Consider the following 20,148-nt stretch of genomic DNA (forward strand, 5'->3'; position numbering starts at 1 on the left):
TTTTCTTTCTATTTTATAAATCTTATAGATTTTTCTAATTGTATCATCTGTTGCATCAAGAGGAGTAGATATTAAATAGCAGAGTTTGAGTGAATTTCCTTCTCTTTTTCCTGACTTTAATGAGAATGCTTATACTTACAATGTTTCCTATTAATTGTAATGTTGGTTTTGGTTTGAGAAATATCTTGTGTTAAAAAAAATTCATCCCTATTCTGAGAGTGTTTTTTATTTTTAAAATAGAGACTAGTTGTTAAATGTTTAATGCTTTGGAAACTATGGAAATCATCATGTATTGTCTCCTTTTTTCTTTGCTGAGTAAATATCTTAGATTTTTATCTTTTGTTCTGTAATTTGGTGAAATATATAAATACATTTTTCAAACACGAAATCATGCTAGTGTTTCACTTAGTCATAGTTTGTGCATTATATTTTTAGTGTTATTGGAATCTAGAGGGTAATAATTTATTAACAAGTTTTGCATCAGTTTTCCTAAGTGAGATTATTTGAAAATTGTGTGAGTGCGTATATGTGTATATTTGCTATTGTCAGATTCTAGTATAGATGTTATGCTTAAATCCCATAAAATAATTCAAAGGCCTTTCTTTTTCTTTGTTTCCTTTTGAAATAGTTTTAATACCACTTATATGATCTAATCCTAAAATATGTGATAGATATCCCCTGTGAAACTGCCTTGACTTGGTGCCTTTTTTGGAGGGGTGGAGTTGTTGACTCTTTGACAGCCTTTTATCTTTCTACTTCTATACTAATTGGACTCATTTTCTTTGGTGTTTTTTCTGTGGTTACTTATGTTAATTGTATTTTAGGAAAGTCACCGATTTCAGATAGATTTGCATGGAGTTAAATCATTTCATATAATTGTTTTCATTTCCTTTGTGTTTGTGCTTATTTCCATGTCGTTATTTACAGTTTTATGTTTTTTGTGCTTTATTTCTCTCTCCCCCGTTTTTGATTAGTTCAGCCAAGTTTTATTTATTATTTATTCACAAAACAGCTTTTGCACTTATTTGCTGGCCCTACTATTCTTTATTTTCTCTTTAAAGTTGTCAGTAATGGGTTTCTTCTGCTTTGCCCAAGTTTCTTTTGTTGTTTTTCCAATTGTCTGAGCTTGACTCTTAATTCACACACGAAAATACGTTTCTGCTTTTTTATTAATATAAATTAAAAAAATGTGAGATCCAATTAGAATAAGCCTCATGGGGACAGGGACCTTGTCTGTTGTTCACTTCAAGACTATCATAATGCCTATCATATTGCGGATGCTTAAGCGATATTTTTGTACGAATTAATATATCCCTGTGAAATAATCATGGGAGTTGTGGTGGGTTCCCTCCTGTTGCTCTGGTCCTTCTCCGCTATCTTTGGCCATTTTCTCTAGGTATCTGCTCATGTGGAGGAGGAAGAAATTACTGACATGCTTCACATTACTTTTTCAGAGTATGTCATTAACAGATTTATTTTTAAAGTCTACCAATACAGTCAAGTACAACTGGGTGAAAAGATCTCTGTAAAGATTAGCCCAGGAGAAAACATATTTGAGGAGAATCAGAATGTTAGAGCTGGTGGGTTAACAGACAGCATGCCCATGCTTTTTGTGGGTTTGGCTCCTTTGTTGAAGCTAAATCTTGCAGAGGCCTGAAGTAAAATGATAAAAACAGATGTGCTGCAGTTGTGGGGGAGGGTGCAGAACTAGGGGATGCCCAAAACCCTGCTGCTGGCTGCCTTCCCTCCTGATCTTATCCCATGTCTCATTTGAAAACCAATAGTTGAAAAACTCTCAATTTTCAGATGAGAACGAAAACAAAAATGCAAAGAAGGCAAATGATTCATTCAAAGTTACTCAGTGAATTAGAGCCATAACGTGGGACTACAACTCTGGCCTTCTGTTTCTGAATCTAGTGGTATTTCCAGGCGCACAGGAAGCTTCTGGTACCTTGCTCCACTCTGTGTTTTTGGGTGGACCTGGGATTTGATTCCCCCCCCCCGCCCCCCCGCCCCGCGGCAGGCCCAACAGTCCTTGCTAAGGCACAGACCGCATATTTGCTGATCCCCAAGGGGAAAGCTGTGATTCAGACTTTGAGGTCTAAGAATTGCAGACTTAGTTTCTAGTCTCCCGATGAAACTGCTAATCTGGGTTCCAATGGTGTTTTTGCTACACGGACACCTGCCCACACAACATGATTAGAAATTATAATGATGACGACGATGAGTCTTCCAGGACACCCACGTTCTTTGCAAGATATTTCTGCTAATCGTCTCTACCAGAATCCGTTAGGAGAACTTTTTTTAGTTTTTTTTTTTTTTTTTTTTTTTTTTTTAACTCCCCTCTGTCTACGTCAAGTAAAAATACTAGTTTAATCCTGCTGAGGTTAATGATTTGTCCTCACCATTACTGAGGTGTCATTTTTTTTGTGCAGGGGATCCTGGAGCCTTGGGTGCATGGGGAGATGAAAAGCATCCTGGGCCCCAGATATGAGGAAATTTGGGTTTAGATTTCAGCAGTGCCCCCAATTTCCTGTGAACCCTTGGTAGAGATTACTTCCCCTCTTTGTCCTTTTGCTTCCCCTTCTGTTAAATGGGCATCCAGTTCGCTGTGCCTAATTTACTACAGTTGTGGGAATCAAATTTGGTAATGGGTAAGGAAATGCTTCAATAACTTTACCCTCTAGACTGAAAGGGTTGTCACCGAAGATGGTTTGCAGTGTTGGTATCTTAGCTTCTTAAGGTGTTATTGAGTGCACCATGATCAAACGGTGTCAGGTGTGAGAGCTGCGAAGGTGGGTAAAGGACCACCATGATGCCTGGCATGTTATTGTTTACGGGCTCTACCCTGAACCAGGGAGCAGTGCTGCCACAAGGGAATGGCACCTGGGGAAAAAGAGAGGATCCCAGGAACTGGGAGTCTCCATGGAGAAGTAAAAGTAAAAATTGGAAGTGGGAGAGTTGAAGGCTAGAGTCTGGTTGTGTGGCAGCAGAACAATGGTCTAGACGTGACAAGAGGCTTCAGAAAAATGCTGGCCCTGGCTTTGGACCCTGTGTATCTGCAGTGTTGGGGGCCAGGAGGACGCACATAGAGAGGTTGCAGGGAAACCTGCGTCCTCAGAAGGGAGTCAGGTCCAGGAAAGCCTGCCAGATGCCCTCCAAGGAGGCTGGAGATAGTTCCAGAACCTCTCAGGGCCAGGAAGAGCCTTGGGTTCTTTGTCTCTCTCTGCCTTCTGTTACTTAGCATTGTACTTTGTTCACAGTAGTTGTTTTTTTTTTTTTTTTTATTTTTATTTTTATTATTTTTTTTTATTTTTGGCCTTGCTTTTTAATTTAAGGTCTATCTGAAGGCATGTTTAAGAGGGGTTCTGATAGGAAGGAGCCGAGTTGGGTAATTCTGTTTCCCTTTCTGGTTCCCTGTTTCCTCATCCCAAAGATGTTGATCTTCGTGACTTGCTTTCTATAACACTCACTACCTTTGACGAAAGGCAAACATTTATCTGAAAGTAGGGTGAGAAAAATTACTCGGTGAATATGTTGATATTTTTGTTATAGTGGTAAGGGTTCAGGAAGGAGTACAATGTTTCCAAAAGTCCTTTTCCTTGAGCAGGCAACTTCAGCTTGTAAACTGGGCTCAAATAACTTTAGCTTTTATTCTTGTCTGTCTATCTATCTGTCTATCTGTCTGTCTATCTATCTATCCGTCCATCTGTCATCCATCCACCGACCCACTCACCCACATACCTATCTATGCAAGATGGTAGAATTTAATTTTTCTTAATCTTTGGTCTTTGATTGGTTTGCTGAATCAGGTGAACTGAGTTGAAGAAACATTGACCTTTGAAAGAAAACTTTGGGGAGAAGAAAAAGGTATCATGATTCTTTGAAAGAATTTTTCCCAGGCTAAGTTATATAGTTTCACTGACACTTGGGATGGGAGCTAAAAGGTCTGGACACTGAATCTCTGAAAACCCTCTGAATGTGTTGGCTAGGCTTTTTTTTATTTCTTAGCACAGATGGAGAAGACTTTTTCTTTTCCCAGTAAAATAGAGCCAATATAATATTTGAAACCATCAACCATAATCTGGGAAGATGATTCTCTATCTATTGCTTGTCCAAACATAAAATAAAATTTTTCAAAAATTAGCAAAAATGTGAATTATTCAATTACAATTTCTTTCTTGGCAAAGTTGGCCTTTCTCGTTCTATTTTTTTTATTTATAATTAAAAAATCTTTAATTCAGCTAATTCCTAGCTTCCAGTGAACCTTTTAACTAATCAAATGCATTTGAAATACTTTTTAATTTATTGCAAGAACAATAAAAAGCGAGAAGTCATTTCATGTAATGTCCTTTCTTGTTGTTCAGTGTCGTCAGCTCTTTTCCTGATAGAGTTTTGGTTTGGCTGGAAGCAGCCTGAGGGGATTCATCCCCAGTAATCTTTACTGTGTTGCTGTTGGTGAGTTATAAAAATAGTAACTAGTATTAGTAACTGGTAACAGCGTCTGTGTATAGCTTTCACCCATCTTCCTCTAATAGTAGTATCTTACATAACCAAAGACATCTATCAAAGCTAAGAGATTATCATTGGCACAACACGATTAATTAAACTACAAAATGCCATTTACCAGTCAGATAAAATCACCCCTCCTCCTGTCGTGGAGGAAGAAGTATGGAGAGTGATGGAGGGAGAGCTCTTTATCATTTGACAAAGGAACAGAATCTTCCATATCCACAGACCAAAAGGTATGAAAAGGTGAAGAAGGGATCCTCACCTCTCTGTTTTGGTAGCTTTACCTCTTAAGGCATTGCGCTTTTACTGTATTTTTACATACCCTGTTTATTCTCAGATGATGTGCAGGGAAGCTGGGAAGGGAAATATTTATGGTTAGAGTGGGAAAATGGACCTTGATTCAAACTGCAAAAGTTTGAGGGTAGACTCTCAGGTCCTTGTATGTGATGATATCGGCATGCCAGTGGGTAGCGTGGCTAAGTTGCCATTTTGTTGGTAGCAATCCTTGGTCTTGTTTGGTTCTCTTCATCCTCACATACAGGGTGGAGCCAGTGTCCTGGAATCTCTTGATCGTGAGATTTAAGATTGAGCAGAATAATTGGCAATATTAGATGGGTTGGGTCGAGTCTGTGTCTCTTGGTGCCTGTCGTAAAACTTGTCTCTCTGTCCCCACCAAACGTTTTGCTTTGTTCACTTACTGGGAGATGAAGGTTGAGGAAAGGCTGGGGATGTGTTGTCCAGTGTGATAGCCGGTAGCCACATGTGACCACCAAGCACTTGAAATGTGGCTATACAAATACAAGTATTTTGTACATTTTGTATAGATTTGTATACTTTGTGCATATTTGTCAAATAAATCTTTTTCTACTTATTTTATTTTCTCTTCTATTCTTTTTAAATGTAGCTACTAGGAGCCTTTAGAATTGCACGTGTCACGTTATATTTCTATTGCTCCGTGGTTTGAGCCTGGGAAGAATATGGAACGCAGTAAATTGACCTTGTGTTCTTCCCCGAGTTCTAATAATGTTGGCATTAAAGGGAAAAGCTTCAGCAGTCATCATTTTCATTAAAAAAATCTGATTCAGAAGAATTGGCTCATTTTACATTATTGCTTGGACTGGAGAAGAATCTGACATTTTGGTATTTTCATAAATGAGAACATAACTTGCTGACTTAAAAAAAAAAAAATCACAACATTTTGTGCTTGGCCTTAGGTACCAGACTCTGAGCTCTTTGAAAATAGGGATGGTGTCCTTTTCTCTTGCTGCCATCTCCTTCCCCAAAACCACACATTAACTAGCACATAGAAGGTGGTTAACTGGCATTTGTTGAGAAACAAAATAACTTTTTAAAAAGAGAAAACATTATGAAGCTACCCTGTATTTATGGTTGGAAGAGAGAAATATGTACCTTTATAAGGCAACCCTTCTTCCCAAGTCAGCCACCAAAATTAAAGAACACTGATCTGAGTGTTTATTTACTTCTTGATTTGATTACCATTCTCATCAGGTGTCCCTGTCAGCTCTGCTTATGATAAAGAATCTTTTCAAAATGCTTAACCTCACCACCCCTCTGGGTAAGGGGAGACAGAAAATGATGCTGCTTACACACATTAATCCTCACCTTGGTCTGACAGTATATCTTAAGCCCTACAGACTGGATTATTCTTATTTTCCCTTGTTTGATCCTTTCTAACATCTACCTATACCATGGAAGATGTGGGAATAATAATGAGAGATGAGTTTAAGCTCGGACTGTATTAACTTTTCATTTTTTAAAAAAAAATTTCTTCCATTTCATAATGAGCCAGAGCCTGTGTGAACCTATGACTTACCGGCCCTCAGTCTTCCATTATGTCTTGTCCCTCAATTCTTTCTTCTTTTGTGCAAGCCCTGGGGCTGGGTGAGGGGACAGGCTTTGTTAGATGTCCTTTGGCCACAATCCTGTGCTGGGAAATTCAGGAGCTTCCATGATTCCATGTTAGGCATGGTGCAGATCCTAACTGATCCCTGAACCCAGCTTTAGTCAAAAACATGTTGCCTTGGTTAGAGGCAAGCCTTAAAGAATCTACGATGGCTTTGTTGCTTACTATTCCTAGAAAAGACCTCTTAAAAGAGCCCTTTTGGGATATTGTGCATATTTGTCAAATAAATCTTTTTCTAATTTTATTTTATCTTCTATTCTTTTTAAAGAATACAGCCTTCTTTCTTTTTTTTTAATTTTTTAATGTTTTTTTTTTTAAATTTTGAGAGAGAGAGAGAGAGAGAGAGAATGTGAGCAGGGGAGGGGCAGAGAGAGAGGGGAGACACAGAATCTGAAGCAGGCTCCAGGCTCTGAGCTGTCAGCACAAAGTCTGATGTGGGGATTGAACTCAGACTGTGAGATCATGACCTGAGCTGAAGTCAGACGCTTAACCAACTAAGCCACCCAGGCGCCCCAATATACAGCCTTATTTCTAAGAAATATTTTAATTTCTTTTAATGTTTATTTATTTTTGAGACAGAGCGTGAGTGGGGGAGGGGCAGAGAGAGAGGGAGACACAGAATCTGAAACAGGCTCCAGGCTCTGAGCTGTCAGCACAGAGCCCAACATGGGGCTCGAACACCCAGATGGTGAGATCATTACCTGAGCCGAAGTCAGACGCTTAACTGACTGAGCCACCCCAGGCGCCCCTCTAAGAAATATTTAAAGCTTTGATTCTTTTGCCGAACAGCATGGAAGCATGGGTTCTCTTGGAAGTGTGTGCGAGGCAGCTGGTATGGGTGGAAGAAAGGATTGGCCTTAGAGTCAGAAGACCTGTGTTTACTTTCTGGTTCTTCTGTTTCCTAGTTGTTGGATTCTAGACAAATAACATATCATTTCTGAGCATTAATTTCTTCATCTGTCCAAATTGGACAGTATCTGCTTACACAGGGTTGTCATACTTTAATATAAGAGGAGTACCTGTTTTAGGGACCAAAAGGTCAGCTTTGTAAACACTAAATGAGTTGTGTTTTTCACCTACACCTTGTGATTTTGTTGGTGATAGACCAATAGCCATCTTCTGTCTTCTTTTTGGAGGTGGGGAGGAGGGCATTGGGTAACTGTGTGGTAAATTCCACTTTAATTCTAGCTTTGAGAAAAAGAGCAGGGAGAATGTGGTAAGCAATTGCTTCTAAAAAGCTCGGACTAAAAGCACTTGATGGATTTGTGCTGGCTTCCCGGTAGACTCATCTCTGCACTGCCCGCATAGCACAATTAATAGTTATTACTCAAGAAGGAACAAACAAAAAAAAAGCGAGAGCAGGCATAAAAACATCCTTTCATCTTCCTGACGATGGTCCCCTTTGTCAGGTCTGTGGAGCCATACCTGTGAATCATCCTGGGAAAGCACAGTGTGGGTGATTAGAAGGAAGATCTTGTGGCTCATTTCTTACCCACTTCCTGGGCTGGGGAAATGTCTCAGCTCGTCTTTCTTATCTACTGATGTCTTGTCAATATCCACTACCGTTCACCATGCATCTTCACAAACAAGGGCCTCTTTCTCACTCCAAACCATCACCGTGTAGGGAGGCAGTTACTTTCTGTGCAGACAAAGTTGTAAAGAAAAAGCAGAATAAAGCTGAGAAGGCAAGAATGGGGACACGGAAGACGCTCTGGAGTAGGGGTACAGAACATTGAGTTGGAGCGGGAGCATAAAAATACTCAAGCCACGTTTGTGTTCTGAGGCTATGAAATGAGTCACGGTTCTGCTACAGACCAGCCACTCGACTTTGTGTACTTTATTCTTATGATTCTAGAGTCCATGAATCAACTTTTGCCACTTGCAGTCTTGAGACTTAGTCCGAGCTTAAGGGAACCCTGACATTGAGGACGGATGCTTCCAATGGGCATGTGATTCTCCCCTAGGTTCAACTTCATAGGCACCATGGGGGTGAAGGAAACGGATCTTACAGTCTGTTCTTGTGTTTGAATCCGGCTGAAGCAGGAGTGACTCTGGGTGAGCTACATAATGTGTCTGGATGTCACGTTTGGCATCTGTGAGGGAGGAATAGGGTTGTTGTCAGAACTGGAGATCGTGCGTGCTAGAATGTGCCTGGCACAGAAGGAGCTCTCAGTTAAGGATGGGGATTGTTGTTGTTATTGTTCTTATTATTATCTGTCGCCACAATCATTTCCTTGGCCCTGTCTTACAGGGATAGACTTGTGGCCACAGGAAGTATTCATTGTGATAGCGGTTTCACTAGACAGATGGAAACGCTGCACAGTGAACAGTACAATGAAAGAAAGCTCCAAATCAATTCCACCATCTTCTTTTTTATTTTCCATGCGTTATCTTTTGCCAAGTCTTGGATTCTAGCTTTTTTGCTACTTCTCTTGGGATTTTTCCCTTCTTCCCTATTCCACCTGTTATTATTACCCTGAGCCAAGCTCTCATTGCCTCCTGCTATCCTGGTGTTCCCGTCTCCAGGCTCCCTTAGAACCCTGGTTCTAGAGTGTGGTTCCTGGGCCTGTGGCACCACCACCAGGCCTTCAGGCTTGTTGGAAATATTGCATCGCAAGCCCCCTCCCCCACCCTCCAGACCTGCTGAATCACAGGACACATATGCCATCATGCTGTAGGGCCTTTATCCAACTCATCTGCTCAAAGTACCTGCTTAGCCAATGTGTGTGTGTTCTTCCCCTGGAATATTTCCTGTTTCTGATTGCTCTTCGTGCCTCTCTTGCAAGTGGTGGTCAAGAGGGTAAGCATGGGGCTGCAGAAAAGCACTGGGGTAGGAGAATAGTGACTCAAGCCAAGTCACCACCCATTATTTGGACTATGACAATAGACTCTCTGAAATGGCCATGATACTTTTATGATTTCCCTTTGTTGCCCTTCTCCCTACCGTGTAAAGAGATCTTATGAAATTGTTAATTGGATCATATCTCACCCCCTGCCACAGAGTGACTTCCATGGTATCTAGAAACATTCAGAAGACCTTTTAGTGGCCTGCAAGGCAATGTGAGTTGGGCTTCCCTTATCTGTCACTCCATCATCACTTTACTCAGTAAGCCAAAGACACACTGACCTCCCTTCTATCCCGTGTATAAGCCAAGTTTGTTCTCACTTGACCTTCTTCTGATTCTGCATATGGCTGACTTGGAGTCTTCATTCTAGGCTCAGTACAGATGTCATCTCCCTGAAGAGATCTTCCTTAACCTACAGCTAAAGTAGCACACCTGTCCCCTCCCCATTGCTTTTTCCCATTATCTTGTTTTAAGTTCTCTACAACACTTAAGGTTCTCTGAAAGCGTGGTCACTATGCCTGTGTTTACCTTTTGTATATTGCAAACTCTTTTGGTGAGAAATATCTTTGGTGTAATAATGAGGAGGGTGATTTGCTGAGTGCTTACTATATGCTAGGCTCTGTATGTAGTGCACTCTAATGGATCAGTTCATTTGGACTATTTCTTTCTCTTTCATGGGTTATTTGTATCTTTGTCTTCCTCCTTTCTTAGGGTGTCAGCTCCCCAAATGGGGGAAAGGTATCTATTTGTTGCCATTCTGTTTCTAGCCTGTAGAAGATTGACCCGCACAGGCATAGGAGTGGTGCTCCGGAAATGGTTATTTGGGATATGTATGGATCCCAGAAGATTGTCAATGGGGAACAAGTCCACATGGAAGGAGAGAGAAAGAGTATCTCATCCCCCATTCCAGGAGAAAATAGCCTTACGTTCATTTTTATCTTTAGATTAAGAGAGGGAGCAGGCTTTGAAATTCGTGTTGGGATTTGCTATCGCGGCCTGGGGTACAGACGCAGATGCTGACAATCTGGGAGTGGGGTTCTTGAGTGGTACCTTAATAAGAACAAGTCCTTGCGAAAGCCTTAAGTTTGGTGTGTAGCGTGGTTGGAAATACAGGGCCTAATGACTTTTACGTTCTTTGCGCGCACGCTGTCGATGTGCGTATGTGAGCCTTTTATTATTATGGACTCAGCCGGCAGTAACCATGGTGAGTAGACCCTATCACACAGCATTTTTCTGAGTCAGTTTAAAATGCTGACAATTAAATATACCGTACTCTTTTAAGCGATCCATCAGTCTCCCTTGTTGTCATGGTGACCGGAGTATATTTAGAAATGTGACAAGTACACTGAGTTCAATTGCACTTTTGCCAAAACATAGTTTTGCAGCTAAAATTGAATTTCCTGATTGAAGATCCAAGTGCTGTTAAGGGGGCATAATCGTTTCTATACATTATTCTGGAAGCATAACTTACATCATTCTATTAAATCAGCAGTTAAAAGTCTTATCAGGCTAGTAAGATACTGACACTTGAGTGGTTGTATGTAGAGTTGATGGAAGAAAGTAAAATAAAGGTGGCATCCTGTTTTATTTTTCTTTAAAAATGAAATTGAGCCTCACCAGTGTAACTAGTTTAATGATTAATTCCTTTATATCTTTTTAAAGAAATTGTAGGTAAGCGTGCATGTGTCTGTTCCTTCAGATTATATTTTTAATTGAAATCGCTTTATTAAGTACCTCCTCTCTCCTACATGCAGTCTTTTCTTAGCAGCATGAGGGCATCTCTTTTTCTTTTGGTTTGACCTCAGATTAACAAGCATCCTTATTTTTCCCCAGCCTTTTTCCTGCTGGGTTTTACATGGGGTAAAGAGATGAAATGAATATGACTTTTTGTGGAAACAAAGGAAAAGTAAAAATCTCATCTCTTGTCTGATCAGGGACTAAGTTTGGATTCTCACTTCCTGTCTTTTGACCTTTCACTGTAGTGCTGAGAACGACATTGGGGTTGAACTGCTTGCTCTCTTGACCGTAGAAAGTTTGGAAACCGGTGCAGTGCCTGGTCTTTATTATAACCCTGTTTCCATTCCTGGCCACAGATTTTTTTTTTTCTTTTTTACTTTTGGGATGAGAAACAAGGACTCCTGGATACTTTTGCCTCTGAGATTTCATGGAGTTGAATGTATCAGCAAGTGAGATAGATTTTGAGTCCCTGTATGGTTAAATTGTTTTTATTTCTTTCATGTACATGGCAAACAATGGTAAGAGACATGTTAGTTGTACACTTGATCTTAGCCAAAAGGCCGAGAAGCGATGGGAGACATGTTAGTTGTAATAACAATGGGGAAGATTTCTTGAGTTTTTACTGTATGCTAGGCATTGAGTATAGTAAGGTTTTTAACGGATCATTTCAGTGGAACTACACAATAATCTTCAGATGTAGGTCTTTTGCCATTCTTATTTCACATAAACAAAACAAAACAAAACAAAACAAAACAGGTGTAGGGGCACCTGGGTGGCTCAGCTGGTTAAATGTCTGACTTCAGCTCAGGTCATGATCACACGGCTGGTGAGTTCGAGCCCCGAGTCAGGCTCTGTGCTGACAGCTCAGAGCCTGGAGCCTGTTTCAGATTCTGTGTCTCCCTCTCTCTCTGCTCCTCTCCCACTCATGCTCTGTCTCTCTGTCTCTCTGTCTCTCTCTCAAAAATAAATAAACATTAAAAAAAAACAGGTTTAGAGAGATTATTCTGTATTTTGACCAAGAGCATACCGAGGGGCACCTGGGGGCTCAGTCGGTTTTGCATCCGACTTTTGATTTCAGCTTAGGTCGTGATCATAGGGCCATGGGATCGAGCCACGTGTCAGGCTCTGTGCTGATTGTGGATCCTGCTTAAGATCCTCTCTCACTCTCCCTCTTATCCCTCCCCTGCTTGTGCTCTTTCTCTCCCAAAATGAATAAAAAAAAAAAAAAAGAGTATACGTACCTCAAATAGTAGTAGAGTCTGGATTTTGATCTAAGGGCTCTATTAACCAGTGCCTGCCCCATGGAAAGCTCACAATCAGTATTTGTTACTAACAAATGGCCTACTCCATGGCGAAGTCATACAGATGTTTCATGTGTCCAAATGTTCACTGAAGTGGCCTCTACATAAAGGTAAACCGATAGCAGGGTCTGAAAGTAGAGCTGAGCCACTCTTTGTCTTCCCTAATGGTTTAGAACCAAAGAAGATGGGTACTGGGCAGGAAGGTAGCATACATAAGTCCCATCTAAGTGCAGTGGTTTGATCTCAGGACCTCTCTACACTCCTCAGCATGAGTTTTTGCTTATGTGAGTGATAGTAAGGATATTCATCTTAGAAATTAAAGCCGGGGCCTCTGGGTGGCTCAGTCAGTTGAGCCTCTGACTCTTGATTTCAGCTCAGGTCATGATCTCACTGTTGTGGGATTTTGTCCTACATCAGACTCCACACTGAGCTTAGGATTCTCTCTCTTTCCCTCTGCCCCTCTTCCCTGCTCATGTGCTCTCTCTCTCTCTTTTTCTCCAAAGAAAGAAAGAAACATCCTAAAAAAGAAATTAAAACAGAAATACAAAAAAGATTTTAAAGAAAGCTGTATGAAAATAAGTACATTTTCCAAAAGACACACAAAAAAAGTAGTGAGAAAAATGGCAATTTGTCACAAATATATGCTTTGAGTAAAGTTTAGGAAGAAAATCCAGAAATTATTTATAAAAAGGATTGGAAAAGGAAGTTAAAAAGGACATAATTGTGGATTTTCTTTTTTTTTATACTACACTAAAACTTGACAAGTGGTGGTTTCCTAATGTGAAACCTGAAATCGTATCAATAAATTTCTTTATACTCTGTTATATTAACATTGATTGGTCTTCTACTCAGTTTGAATCGCTCCACACCTCTGTGTAACACCATAGATTGCTCAGTTGGAAAATACGGGTTCACTGAGTTATGCATATCTTTCAAATATCGATAAGTTTCATTCCGTAACAACAACAAAAAAATCCCATTCATTACTATCGCCACTGCTTTCATCAAAAACATATTTTAATTATTAGGAATATGTCACGTATACAGTAGCAGATGCAGGGTTTTTGAAGTTCTAATTTTCACTTGAAAACTGATTTTTATCACTGGCAACAGATACCTTTAATTGTTTTCCTTGAAATGATAGGCTCTCTTGGTTTATGTTTGTCATCACCAAGTCTGAATGACCACAATTTGTCAGTCATTCTTTCAAATAAAAATGATGTTGGGGCACCTGGGTGGCTCAGTCGGCTGAGCGTCCGACTTCGGCTCGGGTCATGATCTCGCAGTTCGTGGGTTCGAGCCCCGCATCAGGATCTGTGCTGGTGGCTCAGAGCCTGTAGCCTGCTTCGGATTCTGTGTCTCCCTCTCTCCTTGCCCCTTCCCCACTCATGCTCTGTCTCTCTCTGTCTCTCAAAAATGAATAAACGTTAAAAAAATTAAAAAAAAAATGATGTTCTGTGCAACGAGCTGTTAGCTCAGCCCTCGATTCCAGCAGTCACACAAGTGCCTTTCTTGGAGACAACCATTGTGGTTTGGGATTCAGCAGAAGATGTTCTTGCCTCCTTTCTATTTTGTCACATGGAATATTAAAAAGATATGTGTTCAAGGATTGAGTTTAATAAAATTAACTTTTAATGCATGGAGGACAGTTTTGAATGAAACGAGCCCCATGTTCCCTTGACTGTGGGTACGTGGTGGTGAAAAGTGAAGCAGCTGTCGGGACATTTTGGTGCCACTGCTTGATTCCTTTGAAGACTCTGGCCATGTCCCCCCACCCCGCCCCACTCTTGATTGCTTTCGCACCGTTGACGCAGATGTCAACACTGTGAAAAAGATGCATCATGCGCATTGAGAGCCACTGATCTAATCCTGTCTTTTGGCTTTTTTAGGCGAGCGGAGCTGAAAGCGACCTACCCGGGACCGCTGCGCTGGTTAGAGGCTGAGCTGGGGCAAGAATCCAGGTGTTAGTGTGTTCCTCTTTTTCTTTTGAGTTCCTGTACCAGTCTCCGGGATCTCAAGGTAGATGTTTCTGAATTTCTTTTGTGAATATGCGATGTCAAAGGTATATCACTATTGTATTTATTTGGGAAGATTTCCATATATTTTTTCGGTGTGTTTATTAAACATTTTGCATATTTTCCACACTCTGTGCTCACCACCGCACCGCTGCTCGCTCTCCTGCTTTTCAATAGTGACCACTGCTGCCTTTTTAAACAGAACAGGTTTTGTCTTTGGCAAGACCTGAGAGAAGTTGAAGGATCAGTTGAGTGCTTGTCCATTTTCTGGTTTAGAATCCCAGCTTTGTGGGGGAAAAAAGACTCCGGGAGTTTGGGCTGAAGCGGCCACTTCCTTCTTTACCTGGATTAGCTGGCAGTCACAGCAAAGGAAACTGCCTACATACCCATGATCCTCACTGTCACAGAGAAGTCATCTTACGGGACCACCCCCTGCCTCCCCACTTTTCTGTTAAAATTCTCTCCCTTATTTTTTTTTTTTTTTCCTTCCTGTGGGAGGGAGGTCGTCCAATACAAATTGCCCTTTACCTTTGCTTTTGCTTGTGTTAATATTTTATGCGATCTGTTTTCTTCAATAAAAGCTGCTCAGCCTGAAATTGTAATGACGGTTGCCGAGACAGGCCATTGAACCGGACCCAGACATCATGTTTTCTCTTCAATAACTCTCTCCTGTCTCGAGTAGCTTTTGGGGGGTCGGGTTTAGACAGGTTGCAGTGTTTGAAAGTGAATGAATCTGGCAGACTGTGAAAGTAGGCTTGCACACTCTCAAATGGATTGTTCTCTCATTTTCAAATATGTTGAATGTTCTTTTGAACGATCTCATTTTTTCTTTCCTATTCCTCACCCAACATTTCATTGCTCTCTCCCACCGGTGAGCTTTTGGTTTTTTTTAACTTTGTTTTCTAACATTCTTCTGCTTCTTCCTCCATGTGTGTTTTGATTACCCAAAAGTGAGATCTGATTTGACCTTTGCTTACTTCTGTGAATCAGCTCTTCCCTAAACTTAAGCCTTCGATGACTTCTTTTCTTTCCGTAAAACTTAGTTTCCTGTGAACCGTTTAGCTTTTCCTCTTTCTTTCTGAGACTTCTGGTTATGGCTTTGTCTAGCCATTTATAAGGCTCCCAAACTGCCTCCCAGCAGATCTTTTTTAACTTTTCGAAATGTGTTTTCTGCCTTGTCTGAACTTCTTGAGCGTGGGGACTGTCTCGTGCTTGGCATATCCTTGCTGCCCCATGGATGTGCTGCATGGATGCTATTTTTACCCGGGGTCTCTTCTTCAAAGGCCATTCTTCAAATTTGTATCTGGAGCTTGGAGCTGTTGTTTGTCTCTCAGCATTGGGCAGCTAAATCTCTGAAACACAGAGCTGCAGTGGCCCATCTTCTAATGCTGACTCCCTCCCACTGCCAGGATGTTACGCATGCCTTCCCTGACAGATGGCCATTGAGCCTCTACTTGGGCACTTCCAATTCTTTGTGAAGCAGTTTGTTCTACTGCTGGGCAGCTTCATGTTTTTTATTATTTTATTTTATTTTATTTTATTTTATTTTATTTTATTTTATTTTATTTTATTTATTTTCTTTTCTTTTATTTCATTATATTTTATTTTTATTTTTTTTAATTTTTATTTATTTTTATTTATTTTTATTTTTATACTATGAAATTTATTGTCAAATTGGTTTCCATACAACACCCAGTGCTCATCCCAACAGGTGCCCTCCTCAATGCCCATCACTTTAAAGTTCTCCTCTCCATTGCTCAGGAACTGGAGTTTTCACTGTTTCAGCCCTAAGAGTTCTAGCATTGCATATTTTGCACAAGTGTAACGTGCATGAGCCGTCAGTCCCCAGGTTCTCAAGGGTAGCTATAATCCCTGCATCCCCTTCCTTTCTTGCTACCTCTATCTTAGGATTTAAACAGGTTTGGATGCTTATAGTCTTTATCCCGTCCCTGTGTTCACATCACTTTCTAGATTTCTGCCATGCCATTCACCTCTGAAGTTCTCTTTTAGGTGCGTTTCTTTGTTACATACTGGAAACAGAATGAGTGTGTGGGTCTGAGAGATAGGATTTCCATAGGGGATATAGTCAATGGTGTTGTAATAGCATTGCATGGCGACAAGTGGTAGCTACGTGTTAGCATGATTTATAGAGTTGTCTAGTCACTATGTTGTGACCTTGGGACTAATGAAACACTGTGTATCAACTGTACTTCAATAATTAAAGAAAAATAGCTAGGATATAAATTCTAGTACCATAACTTACTAGGTGGGTGAACTCAATCAGATTAGTTAATTGTGCTGAGCTTTGGTTTATTCAGAGGCAAAATGGATATAGTAATGACTTCTGAGAATAGTTTTAAGGAGTAAAGTATGCAAAATGTTTAGCTCAGTTACAGAAACACAGTGTGTTTAATAAATACTACTTTTACCTTGATTAACTCTTTTTGTCTTTGATCTTTCCAATGGCTAAAAAAAAATTTTATCCCAGTATAGTCAACCTACAGTGTTAGTTTCATGTGTACAATACAGTGATTCAACAATTCTATACATTACTCAGTGCTCATCATGATAAGTGTGCTCTTAATTACGTTCACCTGTTTCACTCATCCCCCAAAGCACCTCCCTCTGGTAACCCTCTATTCGTTCTGTGTAGTTAAGAGTCTGTTTGTTCCTGGTGTGTCTCTTTTTTTCTTTGTTCATTTGTTTTATTTCTTCCATTTCACAGATGAGTGAGATGATATGGTATTTGTCTTTCTCTGAATCGCTTACTTCACTCAGCATTATCCTCTCTAGATCCATGCATGTTGTTGCAGATGGCAAGATTTTGTTCTTTTTTGTGACCCAACAATATGCTCTTGGGTGTATATATGTATGTGTGTTTGTACCACCTCGTCTTTATCCATTCATGTATCTATAGACACTTGGGCTACTCTCATAATTTGGCTATTGTAAATAATGCTGCAATAACCATAGGGGTGCATATATCTTTTCAAATTAGTGCTTTTGTATTCTTTGGGTAAATAGCCAGTAGTGGAGTTATTGGATCATATGATAATTCTATTTTTAATTTTTTGAGGAACCTTTTTACTGTTTTCCACAGTGGCTGCACCAGTGTGCTTTCCCACCAACAGTGCAAAAGGGTTCCTGTTTCTCCACATCCTCACCAACACTTGTTTCTTGTGTTTTTGATTTCAGCCATTCTGACTCGTGTGACATGCTATCTCATTGCAGTCTTGATTTGCATTTCCCTGACATTGAGTGATGTGGAGCATCTTTTCATGTGTCTGTTGGCCATCTGTGTGTCTTCTTTGGAGAAATGGTTGTTCATGTTTCCTGCCCATTTTTTTAATTGGATTGTTTGGGTTTATTTGGTGTTGATACAAGTTCTTCGTATATTTTAGATTCTAACCCTGTATTGGATATGCCATTTGCAAATATCTTCTCCCAGTCAGTAGGCTGTCTTTGAGTTTTGTTGATTGTTTCCAGTGATTTCTTTTTCTTTTTTGTATACATAACATGATTTTTAGAATTCATTATTTTAAGAATTTCTCCCTCTCTCTCTATATATCTTTCTCCAGTCCTTTCTTTTTAGATTTTATTCATACCTACAATCCTAAACAAAACAAAACAAAACAAAACAAAAAAAACCCTATTTCTTCTTGATTTATGTCCCCTTTTATTTTGCAAGTTTGTCTAGAACTTAACATTTTTTTTGACAAATAGTGTTTTTATCTACATGAATTTTCTCAACTCTTGCCTACATCTTTACTTGTATATTCAGCTTTTATTATTCCTCTTGTGGAAAACATTTGTTCACCCTTTAATGGGTTAATGATGACTGGGTCATTGCATGTTACTTAACTCCTCATTGAACCCTTCACTCAGTAGCTGTTAGAGTTACTCAGTTGAATAATACATTTTTAAATTAAATGTCCAATTAATGTCAGTTCAAACATTTACTGAACACTTCTATGATACGCATTGAGCTAGGTGCTCTAGGAATTACATAAAACTCTGTTTTTATGTATTCATGCATTCATTCATGGAACATATTCTTGAGTACTCAAGATCAGATTCTGGATTTGAGGTTCAAGAAACTGAGACAAAGATTTATCTCCTCAAGGCACACAATCAATAAAAATGATAAGACCGTATATTAACTTTAGTGATTTTGATATGGATCCAGGCATTATGAGATGGGCTGCTTCCCCAAACCTTTCTAGATTGGGAAAAGCTTCACAGCAGGGGACGTACTTAAAGTCTGAGTAAGGGTCTTAAAGTCCCCTGGGAAGATAAGACCTCTACAAGGGTTTAGATTGTGTTTGGTTATTAAGCCAGTTGTGTGAAACCCAACTGCTTGTGTTACCCTTGACTCTCTTCTTGCCTCCAATTGTATGCATCCAATGTTTTTCATACTTCCGTTTCTTTTAGGGGTCTTACAACCAAGAGAATAACTGAAAGATAGATGTGATGATATTATAGGTTTGCTTTTGTGACCTAATTACCACAAGGATGCCTATTTCCACATTCCCACCATAGCAATAGTAACACATATACAGAAAAAATAATCTCATGGTAATATGATACATTACAAAGTATTTCTCAATCCTTCATTTCATTTACTTCTTATAGAACAGCTTATGCTTGTGGGTTTCCTGAGTGTCTTAAGCACTGCCACTGATAGATGAGAGCACAAGAATTATCATTGAATAATTACATGTGGAGGATTTGCAAAGAATTTTTCTCTTTTTATTCCAAGATGATCATGCTGTATTTTCTGATTTTTTCTAGATCACATGACCAGGTCTGCCCATAACGAGGCGTCTAGGACTGTGTCCCTCTACCACTCTGTGCCTCAGCTTTGTTACTTGTCATATGGGAATATTGCTGCTATTACTAACAATGGCACTAACTCCACCTCACTGGATTGAGATGAAGAATAAAATATTAATCTGTGTGAGAGCATAATGTATGTAGCTGGTCACAATCGTACACACAAAACGCACCTTTTGATTGACCAGATTGTCAGCGACTTCAGTCGAAATGAGCTCAACTTAATTTTTACCTGTTTCTCCAAGCTTTCTAAGGTAGCTTCATGTCTCAGTGTCTCCCGTTTAGCCCAAAAGTGACTGCAGGCAAGTGCTATGTGTTCAGTAAACACTTGTTGATTGATTTTTTTTTTTTTTTTAAGTACTGACCTTCTGAAGTCCAGTGCTGGAAATGTGTAAGTCACTTATATTTTTCCTTAGGATTCCTAAAGCCTGTCATTTAATTTCTAGATGATAAGTTCCATTGATAGAACCCTTATAAATATCGCATTAAGAAGCTGAGCATTACCTTTAGGCCAAAGCAATTTAGTTTTTAAAAATCTGATTAATTTCAACACAATCAGCCAGGATGTCAGAAGATCTCAGTGCCTCTGATAGATGCTGACAGGTGAGGAAATTAAAATCAGGGAGGGAAGCAATTAAATACTGGCAAACATTACTTTAATGAGACAACCAAATCATTCATAAGCCATGGAATATGTTGTATTCTTGATAAGTATCTTAGGGTGGCGGGTGAGAGAGTGCATTTAAAAATGTGCTGGAGTGCATTTAAAAATGCTCTTTGTACCTGATCTGATGATGGGAGTAGAAACCTTTCAGTGTTTGTTACTTAATGCCTTTGGCCTGGTCTAACATTTCAGTTGTTTTCAGAGATAGAATTCCTAATGATCATGTTAGAGATTATGACGTTGTTTAATTGAGGCAAATCTAGTATACCATTTAGTTTAAACAAGGAAATGATTTAATTTAAACAGATCTTACCGA

General features: G+C 39.7%; 1 protein-coding gene across 9 annotated transcripts in view; it reads left to right on the forward strand.

Annotated features, from left to right (window-relative positions):
* Positions 1–20,148, forward strand: part of LPP (LIM domain containing preferred translocation partner in lipoma) — a 679,749-nt gene that overhangs the window by 149,666 nt on the left and 509,935 nt on the right. For 7 of the 9 annotated variants that reach the window (XM_086674971.1, XM_086674968.1, XM_086674969.1 and 4 more), the window contains one exon: positions 14,210–14,339. The exons of 1 other annotated variant lie outside the window; for it this stretch is intronic. The gene's annotated coding sequence lies outside the window, so the exon portion shown is untranslated. Of the gene's footprint in view, positions 1–14,209; positions 14,340–19,526; positions 19,560–20,148 lie in introns of all 9 variants that reach the window. One more of the 9 variants, XM_086674973.1, reaches the window with a different exon arrangement.

The sequence above is a fragment of the Puma concolor genome, chromosome C2 (genome assembly GCF_028749965.1).
Source record: "Puma concolor isolate L17-30 chromosome C2, mPumCon1.1.hap2, whole genome shotgun sequence".
NCBI lineage: Eukaryota > Metazoa > Chordata > Mammalia > Carnivora > Felidae > Puma > Puma concolor.